Below are 14,229 nucleotides of genomic sequence, written 5' to 3'. Positions count from 1 at the left end.
TCTGTGTTTTGAGGTTGATGCAAGATCGTGAATTTCTTTTTCTTTTATTTATGAGCAAATTGTTGTTTTTTTGGGATAGTTGTTTGAAATTTATAGGGAATGAATGGAGATACAAGGAATATATGTTCATACTTTGAGGTCCGTGATTTTTTTTCTTTAAATTGATTTTTTTTTAATGAAAACAAACCTAATAAAAGCTTGAATTCGAATTTTCTTTTTGAAAATTTTGAAATTCTTATCAATTTAGCTAATCTCTAGGATCTAATGGTATACCCATTTTGAAGTCTATAATAATCGATTTGGGTTAAATCAATCCAAGTATTAAGTGTTAATCCCTATTTAACATCCATTTTACTTCAGTTAATTTAATATCTTTAACTCAATTTCAGCTGGTTATTACCATTACAAGCCACCAATTTATTCATCGGCTTCATAAATGATTGAAAAGGCAAGATTGGCAGGACTTATTAAGCTAATTTAATTAATGTAGATGGAGACAGGTACTTCAATCTGGTCCGGTAGACTTTACAATGTATTGGATTTGTGTTCCGACTGCGAAAACGGTCGGAAACAGATAGAATTGGAAACATGCGTTGCATTAAAATGACATTTCATTTAGTTGAGTTGGAGCCCCACTCTCAACCACATAGAAAGATACAGCAATACTTGTATTAGCTGTTTACAGTAGATTAAATGACAAAAAAAATAAGATTTTATATATAAAAATAATCATTTGAATTTTTTTTTTGAGTAATATTTCAAAATTAAATTTTTAACTGAAGTCAATTACTAAACCTAAATTTCATCAATTTGGTGTATTTAGTTTAGTCTTAAAAAGACAATATGACTCAAATAAGATTTTCATGTCACCGTAAAAATAAATAATTGCATTGCTTTTGCATTTTGTTGGATATGATATTAGTGTATGTGATGTTACTCAAGTTGAGGCGCGTGAAGATTTTGTTTTCTGTGTTATATCAAGTTTTTCCTTGTCAATTTGGTGATTCATGTGGCAATTGGGGAATATCATATTGCATCTTTTTTAGTTTAGTATGTTTTAATTTTAAGAGAAGATGATAATGTTAAATTTGTTGATTAAAAGCTAGGATGATCCTAGAATTAATAATTTTCAATACGACTCGTTAATTTGATATAACACGATACAAAAAATATCACGTTAGAATTGAGTTTTATTATACAAAATTTATTTTGAATCACTCTGATATTATTAAAAATTAAATTAAGTAGTATTAGAGTTTATATGAAAATAACCCGACACAACTCAAATCGATTCAAATATTTTAAAGAAGTGTTACTTTAATAGAATTTATTAGAAATAAATCATCAAATGTTGAAAAAACAATATCAATAATAATTGAAATCTTTATAAATTGTATATAGTTATATTTTTATATAATTATAATTAATCATATTATTGTTTATTTTTATTTAAATATTTTATTTTATTATTAAATAATAAAAATTTGATTTGATTCGTTAGAGTATATACATGTTTTAAAAATCTTAGTACATAAATTTTTAAATCATTTGTCAATATAATAAAATGTTATATTATATATTTTATTAATAGTATGTTAGGGTAATTTAATAAATAAACTAAAATGATAAAAAAACTTTGTAGAGAATAAAAAAGATAAATAATTTTAAATTAATTTAGATTAAATTAAATTAATTCAGATATTAAAATATTAAATTAAAATTAAAAATTTCTAACATAAAATTTAAACTAATATAATATAAATGCAATTCGGTAAGATAATCTATCAAGTCAAGAATATTCCTATCAAGTCTAGAATATCCCTATTGAATACAATCATATTAGACATTAAAGATCATTCTCTCTCTTTAACCCAAAAGGGGTCAGTGGTCAGTCTCTCTCTTTAACCCAAAAGGGGTCAGTGGTCATTTCAAAAGACTTTTTCCTTTTTAAATTTGAAGACAAGAGAAATGAGCACCACTCATGAGTCACAAGAATTCACACCCTAGCGGTCTAGCCGCTAATCAAATTGTAATTTTATAATGAAACAATCGAAAGGGTTTGCAAGGTGGTGATGTAGTGGTCAGAAACCGTTAATATTAAATACACGTAGCTGTGAAGTTTAAAATTCTATCAAACTTCACTCTTTGGCCAACGCCATCAAATATAATTGAAGAAGAAATTCTTTTAGAGACACAAAATTTAATACCTGGAAGGAGAAGAAGCCTAATTTCGTGAGTTATGATTCATGAATACAACGCCAGGAGTCCCATCAGCTTGTTCATACTATTCCAAAATCAGCTTAAATGGTCGGTGTATTCAGAGAATTCTCTGTACTCCGTTTCCCATTAAGTCAAGAGTCAACCTGAATTAAAAGACTTTATACTTTTATCCTCCCAATTTTTCTTCCCAACCAACGTCACCTCTAATTGATATAACGAATATTTTTCATCTAAAATCCATCAAAAAATTAGTAATATAAGAGTAAATTAATAATTTTATTATAAATTAATTTAAAAAATATAAAAAAAATCATTTATATTATATCTAATTATTTTAAATATGATATTTTAATTTTTAAAAATGTTGAAAAGCTTAAATATTAATCTCAAAAAATTTTTAATTCTTTTGTATATTTTAAATTATTATGTAACCTTAATAGGTGTAATATGATATTTATATTCATAATTTATTGTATTATATTAAATTCTTTGAGGGTATAAATGTTATTTATACCTATTTTATATATGTTAATGATCTACGTGTCGTAACTTATTCTCTCTCAAGCACTTTTTGGTATTTAAATATATCACAAACATCGCTAATTATCATTCGGGATAATTTTACAAATAGTTAGGAATAAACTTTGATCATTCATTTAAGTTCAATTTGAGTATACAGTTGTACATCATAGTTTAACAAATGTGCATCTTTTATTACTTAATGAACAAAACAAGACACTCACGTAAATAAAATATGTTTTATCAAAATAATTTTTTATTTCCTTAAACCAAATACCCTCAATATTATGGGAAATGATCACACAATGAGATAAATCCAACTCTGCATAAAAAATGTTAATATTTAATTGGAAAAAGGGTATAGATATAAATAAAACTTAATTAAGAAGTTAAAAAATATAGAAAAATTCTAATTAAGTGTAAAAATTAAGAAAAAATAGTAAAAATAGAAACTTTAATTATAGTTAATCAGTGATATTTCTATATTAAATGAATATAAAAATTATTTTAAAATATAAAAAAATTATATTTAGTAACAAATAATAGGAATCAATTGATCAATCTAAAAATCACAAATGTGATTTGAAGTGTGAACGGGTGCTTTTACACAGGAGATAGTCTAGCTGTAGTCTAGTAATCCACTGAGACAGGTGGACTCGCCGTCCAGGCGACCTTTTTGGTGGTCCCGTAAAGCCAGGTGTCATCGTCAATTTCCCTTTTTAGATTCACTACATTAGAGACCACGCCAAGAGTCTGATCTACCAAGCCACATTTAATGATCAGCATCAATTTTACTCAGACTCATCAGTCCCTCCCTGCCTCTAGATGAAGTGCTTGCTCACTAAGTTACTTGCTCTATAAATACACGCTCTTACTTCCCTTTCTTTTTGAGTGTTTTCCTTTCTAAGCTCAGAAGTTCAGTTTTCAAACAAACTCCTTCGAAAAAAAATGGATCACGAAGGCATTAAAAGGAAGTCACAGAGCCGGTTTCCCCCAAAAAGAGGTCGAATTCTCATCGGCATATTGAAGGATTTGGCCGGACTAAAAGGTGAAAGGAAAGGTGCTAGTGGTGAGCTTAGCTCGAGCTCATCGACTCCAGCTTCAATTCCTAGTAGTGGCTACAACTCCGATGCTCCGTCTGAGTCTTGATCACTAATCACGCTTTTAAGGTCTAATCATGGGTGATTTAGATTTTATTTTTTTATATACACAAACTTTAGTACATTTTTCTTCGTTTTTTGAACTTGTTGATTAAATTAAAGAGAAGGAAGGGGAAGAGGATGGGAATTTGTGGAATTGGAACCCATGTTTAGATCTGTGTATTATTAATTTTGTCTTATGCATTAGAAGTTGATGAGATTATTAAATTCCTCATCGTGATGTTTAAATTTTATATTTGACAGAAAATGTGTGCATTTTTTTATGTTTAGTGGTGACATTTGTTGGACATGGCTGTGAAATTCTTTGATCACCGGTCATGCTTTTTAGTTTAGGGTCTAATCATGGCTGATAATTGTAAATTCTGTTGATTTTCTGGTTTTTAGATTATAGAACAATTGCAAACCTAGGCCCAAGTGAAGACGATGATGGAAGATTCTTCATTGAATGATCAACACAAAAAACTATGGATTTCGCTTTTTAAATCAATAATCTATCGCATTAAATCACCATATGTGATCGACTAAAATGAAGAAAAACAATTGGACATCAATGAATTTTAAAAAATTTTGTTACGATCTCGGTATCCCCACAAGTTTTGATGTAGACGAACCGGTCGATATGACCATAAAACTAAGCTTGTTGATTTAAAAAGAGTTTTGGTAGATGCGCATCTTCTGGGCATGTATACCAAGCCAATGCTCTGGCACCCACCGAAGAAACTCCCTTCTTGTTAGAATAAGGTTGAGAAACAATGCTTCCCATCGCCTTTAACAAGAAACAATAAACTAAAATACTTATTTATTTAAATTAGGACAAATTTATTATTAAAATTTGTTTGTTTTTAACTATATTTTTAATGAAATTATGAATTACCTTAACAGTTTACTCAATGAAGTTTAATTTGAGGAATGTTTTATTATTAAAATTAGATGATTATTTTAAAGATAAATTATTTTAAGGATTATTAGTATAAATTATTATCATATTTAATAAAATTTGATAGATATAAATAATTACTGTATTTAATTAAAAATAATAAAAATATTAATATATTATTTTATTTAAATTTTTTGGATATAATTATTCTAAAATATTTTTATGCTATTTGTTGTATTAATTGAAAATGAAATTATTTTTTCTCTAAAAAAATTAAAACATAAACATATAATTATAATAAAATTAAAATTACTTTGTTAATTTTTTGATACTTAAAATAATTGTAATAATTAAATTATCATTTATATTATTATTGATAATAAAAATTTATCGAGATAAAATAATATAAATAATAAATAATAAATTATTAAAATAATTTTTAATTTCTTTTATTCAAACTACATTAAAGTTAAAATAGAGTAAAACAAGTATTATTTTTGTTTTTTCCTTATAATTTTATAATCCTCCAAATATTTACTAACATGATATAAACTTTTTTTTATAGACTATTTTAATTAATTTTTTATTATTATATACTTCAGTTAGACGAAAATAAAAAAGCGTTAGACACCTGGCAAGGAACGGCGGCTATTGGCTGCCTCAAGAATGACCAAACAAGGGCCTGGACAAAACTTGTATTGCCCTTCATTAAAAAATGTTTTTTTTGCTTTTTTTTGTTAGACCATTAGGCACTTTTTGATGAGGACTCAAATATACTTTTCTTGTCTTTTAAATTATTATTTCTTTTTGTTGTTATTGGCACAAACAGGTGAATCTTACTTCCCAGTTGTTGCCGAGCATTAGAAAATTGAATGGGCAAGTGATCTCGGTAAAAACAATTGATGATTTAATGGCGAAATAGTCATATTACCCTTTATGGTGAAAAAAAAAACAACTATGATACAAACCATATTCATATGTTTTAAATATAATAATCAAATTATATATTAAACATTATATTATATTATATAATTTTAAAATAATAAAAATATATAATTAATACATCATCATTTTAAAAAATATCATAAATACTTTTAAAATTTTAAAAATTTTCATATACATAGTTATTATTCATCATTTAAAAAAATATATATATATTGATCTTTATCAATAAAATATATCGTATAATACAATACGTTCAGTGTATTATATTAATTTAATACACCTTATGATACGTATCATTTTTCTCTTATATTATATCACAATTTTACCATTTTTATAAGTATGAAAGTGTGAATTTACACCCTAGAAACCCTAATCATCAGTCAATTGTAATCTTACCATAATTGGTGATAAAGTCAATGTTGAATGGAGTGGGAAAGATTGATATCGATGAGATAAGTTACTAAAAGTTGTAATGGGCATTAGAGAGAGCTGAAAATGAGGAGATTAACATATGAGATACGTTGTCAGATTAACACATTGTTGGTGGCTGGAGAGGGTAAGAAAATAAGTCTTAGGTTTTGGGAGAAAATGGAGGTGGGAAATATTACTTTTCAAAGTTATAAAACTTTAGATATGGATAAAATTATTAGTTTTTAAAACATATAAGACAAAATTTAATTAAATTTATATTTTTTTAATATTATCGATAAAATGATGATTTTATCTTTAGTTCTGATAGAAAATTTTAAAATAAATTAGTTTATAAATGAGACTTTAGAATTTTCAAACCTCGTAGGTATGTATTTGTATTGACATCAAAACTTGGGTGGGAAATAGTCCTTTAGCCTTATCAATGCATGCAATTCGTGATATCCTTTTCCACATGTAGGCTTTGGAACTTCAAGATTGTGAGGAGGACAATTTTGAATCCTGTGTTGGACTAAGAGACTATAAACGATTCCCTTTGATAATGAAATAAAGTGTTTTTGTCAACCATTTACAAGAGTATGGCCGTTTTGTTCTTCATTTCTTTTGTGCGTGGTGATACCTAATTGCCGGTTCATTTGTCAAACTCAGAAAATTATAAACGAAAGCTGTTCCGGTATTAAAATGATTGCTAGGTTCAACGCATTATTTTTTGTGTGTTATAATGGGAGATATTTCTAAGTCTTTACCATCAGATGAAATTAATGGGTTAAAATTGAACTTTAAATGGTTGATTGACAAATGTTTTGGTTTCGGGGGAAAGTTGAAGTGTGGGATTGGACTGGAGTTTCAATTAAGGTGGGGAATTATGATATCTCAAGCCTATCTTCTGGTTGTCATATTTCTACTCAAGGCCGAAGCCCACGAAACGTAGGTTTTATGGGTTTCCATTTTGAGAAATTCAAGTGGCCTTTTGGTTTCATTTAGAAATTAAAAGTTGGCCTACAGACTTGTTCCCAACCTAGGTTTGGTGTACACTCAAACTCTTATTATTTAATTTTTAAAAATTTAAAGTCTCATTTATAAGTAATATTTTGTTAAAATTATCTATTAAAGTTAAAGATAAAATTATCATTTAATAGAATAATTTTAAAAATTAAAATTTTATCATATTTTTCTCTTTCAGTTTGAAAATCAAACTATTTTTTTTAATCTAAAATTTGAAAAATAGTAATTTTACCTCTAGGGATTTAAAACCATCGTCAGAGATAGTACAATTCACCGTCTTCACCACGTTCATCCTCCCACCCAGGTTTTTTCTCTTTGTCGAGTTGTTCTCACTCACCGATTAAAGTGATTAACTTCGACGAAAACAAAATTCTTTTCATCAGAGGAGATTTCTATCATTGTTGAGTGGGAACAAATCGGTAGGAGGAGATAAGTTGAGAGGGATGGTTTCAAAACCTTAGGGGTGAAATTACTACTTCTTAGACTTTGAATAAAGAAAATTATTATATTTTCAAATTAAGGGAAAGAAATAAAATAAAATTTTAGTTTTTAAATTTTTTTTGTTAAATAACTATTTTACCCTTAATATTAACTGAGTTTTTTAATAAAATTTTATTTTTGAGTAGGAGTTTAAGTTTTTGAAAATTAGGGCACATGAATGGGATTATACTTAACTTTGGATGTGAGCAAGTCTTTTGGCCTTAAAAGTTTTTAGATGTATAAATAATTTCTAATAGTTTCGAATAGTTCAGAATGACCTAACCAATTACCACCCCAAGTTTAATGAATTAATAATTTCTAAATTTTTAAGTTTGAAAGTTTATTTGCTCACATGTTATGTGGAAGGATACAAAGATCATTTTTCTTAAAAGACCCTTTAATTTCTTCCATATTTGTCCAATAATTCCTCGCTTGTCGAGTTCAACAGGCTGTTAAGTTTAGGGGTCGTTTGGTGTGAAAAATATTTTATTATCAAAATTAAAAAATTATATTAAAAATTATTGAGTATAAATTATTATTAGTTTGATGAAATTTAATAAAAATAGGTAAATATAAATAATTATTATGTTTGATTAGAACTAATAAAATAAACATATTATTTTATTTAAATATTTTTTAAGTATAATTACTTTAAAATATATTTTTTATGTTATTTATCATATTAATTAAAAATAAGATTATTTTTGTTTTAAAAAATTAATAAATAAAAGTATAATTACAATAAAAATTAAGATTATCTTGATAATTATTTAATACGATGATAATTTATCACATCACTATTAATTAATAATAAAATATTATTGAAATCTTTTATTATTTATAAATTAAATAAAATAATATAAATAATAAAAAATAAATTATTAAAATAATCTTTTAATCTCTTCAATCAAACTTTGGATATGGTTATTTTGCTTGTGATCCAACTTCACTCTAGTAAAAGACTTAATATTAGATTTTATCGATCCCATTACAATCAAGGAATGCCGAGCCTATTGAGAAAGGCATAACATGTTCGTTGGGCATATTGACACACCATTTTAGAAGTTATTGTCATGAAGGTAACGACAACAAATTCAACACATTTGTTGCTGCTTCATTCTTTCGGCTTTTCTTAAATCCTCTTGACTAGCCGGATCTCAGCTTCCAGCCTCTCTTGGTCGATGGGATGCTTCCCTTCGTATCTCCAACTTCGACTACTTACTTGACACGTAATTCATGATTTCCAACTTTGAAGAAGGCCAATCCAGAATCAGTTTATTGATTGGAAGATTAGTGCATAACATAAGTTAATTGATTTTTTATAATATAAATTTTAATATTTATATTTATAGGTATAATATATTTGGATATAATATTAAAATCAAGTGACAATCTAACAGTTTAATATGATTCTGAATATCAAGTGATAATACATTGAATATCCTATAGTAATTGTATTTAAAAAAAAGTGATAATATAAGTGAGTAATATATAAATATAATATATTAAACTTTAATATAAACTAATTAATTTTATATAATATGAGTTTTGATTACTATATTTATAAATCCAATATATTTTAATATAGAATCAAAGTTTAAAAATCAAATGAATAAATGTAATAATCTAAAGTGATTATAAATATATCGATAGTTATATTTAAGGGAGGGTGACAATATAAATATGAATGATATAAAAATATAATAAATTGAATTTTAATATAAATTAATTAATTTTATATAATATGAATTTTGATGTTTATATTTATAGACGGAATACATTTAAACGTATTTCATTGTGTTGAAGGTAAAAGTTTTTATAGTCCTGGTCCTTGTCAATTGTTTCACAAGCTTTAAAAATAAAAATAAAAACACTTTCATTGGTCAGCTTAAAATAAAAAAAGGCCTTTTGATTTCAAATTATTCAAATTTCAAAACCAAAAACATAAGCGGCCCCCTTCTCTTTTCCCTTTTTGTTTTATCACCTCTGTTTCAAAGCAAAGACTTCACTTACAACGGCCTATCTTTCATTTTGACCCTTGTTTTCACTCTTATCTACTTCTCAAAAAAAAAAAAAAAAAAAATGGAGAACGTTTTTGCTGCAAAAGGAGAGAGAGAAATCTCAATGTGTGGAAGCAGATACGTACAGTACAGCATCCTTGGAAACCTTTTCCAAGTCTCTTCTAAGTACGTTCCTCCAATTCAGCCCGTCGGTCGCTGCGCATACGGCATCATTTGGTATTTTTCCTTTTTCCTTTCTTTCAACTTTTGGAAGTAAAAAATCTGTTTTAGTTTTAAGCTGTGGAGCTTGTAAAAGGTAAATCAATGTATAGAGATTCAAATTTTATATCCTAGTAAATTTTGTACTGTTTGGATATGATAAGGTTATGATTTTTTAGTTATTTTAGTTATTAATTTTATATTGTTTTGATTGCGTTTTTAATGATGATATTCTGTCGGTTCTTTCTATTTTAATCATCCATTCAATGTATGTTTAAAATTGAGTCTAATTTTGAGATAGTAACATATTCATGTGTTAAACATTGTTCTGTGATGCAGTAGTGCAACAAATTCTGAGACAAAAGAACCGGTTGTTGTAAAAAGATTACGAATGCATTTGATAACATAATTGATGCTAAGAGAACTCTCCGCCAGATCAAACTCCTAGGCCACATGGATCATGACAATGTACTTTGCTAAACTTTCACTCTTTCGATGTGTTTTATTGTGTGTATGATTGTTGTTTTGAATTAATTGTGCATGATTTGCAGAACAGATTATTTGTTTTTGATTTTCTTGTGCTGTGAAGTAGAGATATTAAGGCAGTTGTATGTTGTAGATTATCAAGATCAAGGACATAATTCCGCCGATGGATAAGGAAAAGTTCAATGATGTTTATATTGTTTGTGAACTGATGGATACTGATCTGTTGGACATAAATGAATGTTTCTATCTATGCACAGTCACAAATATACAAGATAAAAACCAAAATATTTATGATTGCAGAATATAAACACTAACCTCCTGTCATTGTTAGATGATTTGTTGCAGAATATACCATTGGAACGTGCTTGTATGCTATGTAGTCTAGGTGATTTGATTTTTACAAAATATGATGTATGTATGCTTTTCTTTTTAAAATCATTCACCCAAGGACCTTGAAGATGACTTAATATACATCCTAACACAAAGGATGTAAACTGAAGAATGTGAAGGGGAAGGAGTTACGAATCACTCAGCCATTAATTGCTTTAGGCAGTTACCAAGAAGAAGAAACTGACATGATCTACATCCGATAATTCGCTCTAGCCAAGTTTTAACTGATGATCCCTGTCAGGTAAATTGCTTTGTTATCTTTCCTACTCATAAACTAGTGGTTTATCTAATTGAATGAGCTCTTTACATCACATTTTTGCTCCATGGAGAAAAAAATTATCCACATGGTGGGTCTGTAAGATTGTTTCAAACATCAACTTGTGAGATGGCTTGCAATATTTTTGTGAGTAGTTTCATATCAAATGACAAAGCTTAGTAATGTTTTCATATACCGAATGTATATTTGATTTACGGGTTTATCACATCATTTAAAGGAGACATAGTTTCATCCTTCATTAACATGACAAATAATTATTTTTCATGATTGATCCATTTAGGCTGAGAAGAAGTAAAATTTGTTGTAGAAAAGATTAAAAAACTTGATGCTCTTTCCTTACTCATTCCAAGTGGAAGTTCTAAACAAACCTTAAGAGATAACTCAAGCGACAGTGTTGCCTTCTATGAGTTATGTTTATTTTAGTTTAATGCACTATTTCACCATGCAATTTCACTTATGATATACACATTCTGCTATCAAAACCATGTACATATGAAGCTTTTACTTCCGGCATGTCAACAAGATGTTTTGCATCAAATATAGAATTTTGGTCTAGTTAAATTTAGCATCTTCATTTTGTTATAAAAAATGTCTAACTAGATATTATGTTCTAAAGCAAATCATTTACACAAGTATGCAGTTTTAATGATTTCCCTATGCCAGTAGATAAAACTGATGGTAATCTATTTTCTAAGTGGGGAGGTTAAGTTCTTCTGAACAGATATATGTTATGTGTGTATTATAGTGTTTCAACACCACTTAGAGTTGGAAACAGATTTTCACATGCTGAATTGCTCAACCAACTATATTAAGGTGGTTAATACTGTTATGTTGGAAAGAGAAGCCAGGTTTCGCACTAGAGGCTAATAGTTCATCCTTTCTTATCCTTAAATATGATCAAGGAGCGAAAATTATGTCTCGTTTTTCATTCTTATTGTCAATTGTCATTGCATGAATATTGCATTGCCAAAATTATGTCCATTTGATTCATTGTTTATTATCTAGTTCAAAATTCATTGGAATGGCTAATTTCGTGAGTTATGATTCATGAATACAAAGCCAGGAGTCCATCAGCTTAATGGTCGGTGTATGCGGATAATGCTCTGAAGACTCCCTGTTACATTAGTCAACAGTCAACCCAGATGAAAGGTTTGGTCTAAGAGTATTTTTTTCATCTCTATTTGGTATAAATAATATTTTTTAATCTAAAATTAAATTCTATTAAAAAACTAATGATATAAAGACAAAATAATAATTTTATTATAAATTATTTTTAAAAAAAACATAAAAAATAGTTTTTATCATATCCAAACATTTTGAATATGTTAATTTAACTCTTAAAAAAAAAATTAAAGCTCAAATATTAATCTCTTAAGATTTTTTTAAATCCTTTATATTTTTTGAAAGTACTATATGACCTTAATAGATGTAATATAACATCTACATCCATAATTTATTGTATTATATTAAATTCTTTTGGGGGTACAAATGTTGTTTACACTCAATTTATACATGCTCATGTTCCCTGTGCCATAACTTATTCTCTCTCTCTCTCTCTCGGGCATTTCTTGGTAATTAAAATCTACTGCATATGTTCCTAAATATCTCTCAAGATAGTTTTACAAACAATTAGGAATAACAATTGATCATTCATTCATCTTCTGTTTGGATGTACAGTTGTAAAAACATTAACAGTAATAAAATATGTTTTATTAAAATAATTTTTTATTACCTTAAACTAAACAAACCCTGATATTATGGGAAATGATAAATCCAACCCTGGATAAAAATGTTAATATTTAATTGGAAAAAAGGTATAGATATAAATAAAAGTTAATTAAGAGGTTAAAAAATTTATAAAAATTCTAATTAAATTTAAAAATTAACAAAATTAGTAAAAATAAAAACTTTAATTATAGTTAATCAGTGATATTTGTATATTAAATGAATATACAAATTATTATAAAATATAAAAAAGTTATATTTAGTAACAAAGATTAGGTTTTAATTGATAAATCTAAAAATGACAAAGGTGGGTTGAAGTGTGAACGGGGGTTTTACACCGGAGTTAGTCCATCAGTAGTTTGAGTAATCCACTGAGACTCGTGGACTATCCGACCACGCTACCTCTTTCCTGGCCCAGTTAAGCCAGCTGTTTTCCTCTTCTTAGATTCAGTAGACTGGAGACCGCCCTGAGGAGTAAGATCTATCAACATAGATGACATCATCAACCTTACGTAGTCGACCCGATTGTCTCGCTCAATACTTCGTCGCTAAGGTACTGCTCCTATGAATACGAACTCTTTCTATTGCACACCACCGTTGCTTCTCTCACTTGTCTAGTGTTTCCCTCACAAAGCTCAGAACTGCAGTTTTCAAAACAGACTCTTTTGAGAAAAAATGGAACACGACGGCTGTAAAAAGAGGTCACAGAGCCGGTTTCCACCAAAAAGAGGTGGAATTCTCATCGGCATATTGAAGTATTTGGCCGGACTAAAAGGTGAAAGGAAAAAGGAAAGGTGTTGGTGAGCTTAGCTCAAGCTCATCGACTCCAGCTTCAATTCCTAGTTGTGGCTGGCTACAACTCCGAATCTGATGCTCCGTCTGAGTCTTGATCACTAATCACGCTTTTAAGGTAAAATCATAGCTGATTTTGATTTGGTTTTTATATATACATTTTAATAATTTTTTCTTCATTTTTTGAACTTGTTGATTAAATTCAAGAGAAGGAAGGGGAAGAGGATGGGATTTTCTGGGATTGGAACCCATGTTTAGACCTGTAATTAAAAAGTTGATGAGATGATTAGATTCCTCATTGTGATGTCTAAATCTTATAGCTGACAGAAAATCTGTGCGTTTCTTTTTTAGGGTCTAATCATGGCTGAGCTGAATGATTTTGTTTTGATTTATATTCATAGTTGAATAATTTTTCTTCGTCTTCTTTATATGTTGATTAATGAAAGAGAAGGGAACTTGTTTATTAATGGCAATGGATTGTTTTTCTTTTTTAGATCTATGGAGGTAACATTGTTGCAGATATTTGTAAGTTTTGTTGATTTTCTGGTTTTTAGATTCTCTTGTTTAGTTTTTGGATTAGAATAAATTTGTTATTAATTTTTTTTTATTTTTAATTAAATTTTAGATAAAATAATGAATAAAAAATACTGTAAAATTTTACTTAAAATTTAAAATAAAGTAAAACAAGTATTATTTTCATCTTTC

General features: G+C 27.7%; 1 long non-coding RNA gene across 14 annotated transcripts; it reads left to right on the top strand.

Annotated features, from left to right (window-relative positions):
- Positions 1–9,559: 9,559 nt before the first annotated feature.
- On the top strand, positions 9,560–14,019 carry LOC123225722. Of its 14 annotated transcripts, none has more exons than XR_006504166.1 (5): positions 9,561–9,872; positions 10,194–10,322; positions 10,789–12,156; positions 13,040–13,285; positions 13,380–14,019. It is a non-coding gene; the product is annotated as an uncharacterized LOC123225722 (long non-coding RNA). The 14 variants fall into 14 exon arrangements; XR_006504170.1 differs by having other exon boundaries at positions 13,372–14,019; XR_006504171.1 differs by having other exon boundaries at positions 13,367–14,019.
- The last annotated feature ends 210 nt before the right edge of the window (positions 14,020–14,229 follow it).

The sequence above is a fragment of the Mangifera indica genome, chromosome 9 (genome assembly GCF_011075055.1).
Source record: "Mangifera indica cultivar Alphonso chromosome 9, CATAS_Mindica_2.1, whole genome shotgun sequence".
In the NCBI taxonomy this organism is placed as follows: Eukaryota; Viridiplantae; Streptophyta; class Magnoliopsida; order Sapindales; family Anacardiaceae; genus Mangifera; species Mangifera indica.
The sequence above is the reverse complement of the archived record's forward strand: the minus strand, read 5'-3'. Positions and strand labels throughout refer to the sequence as shown.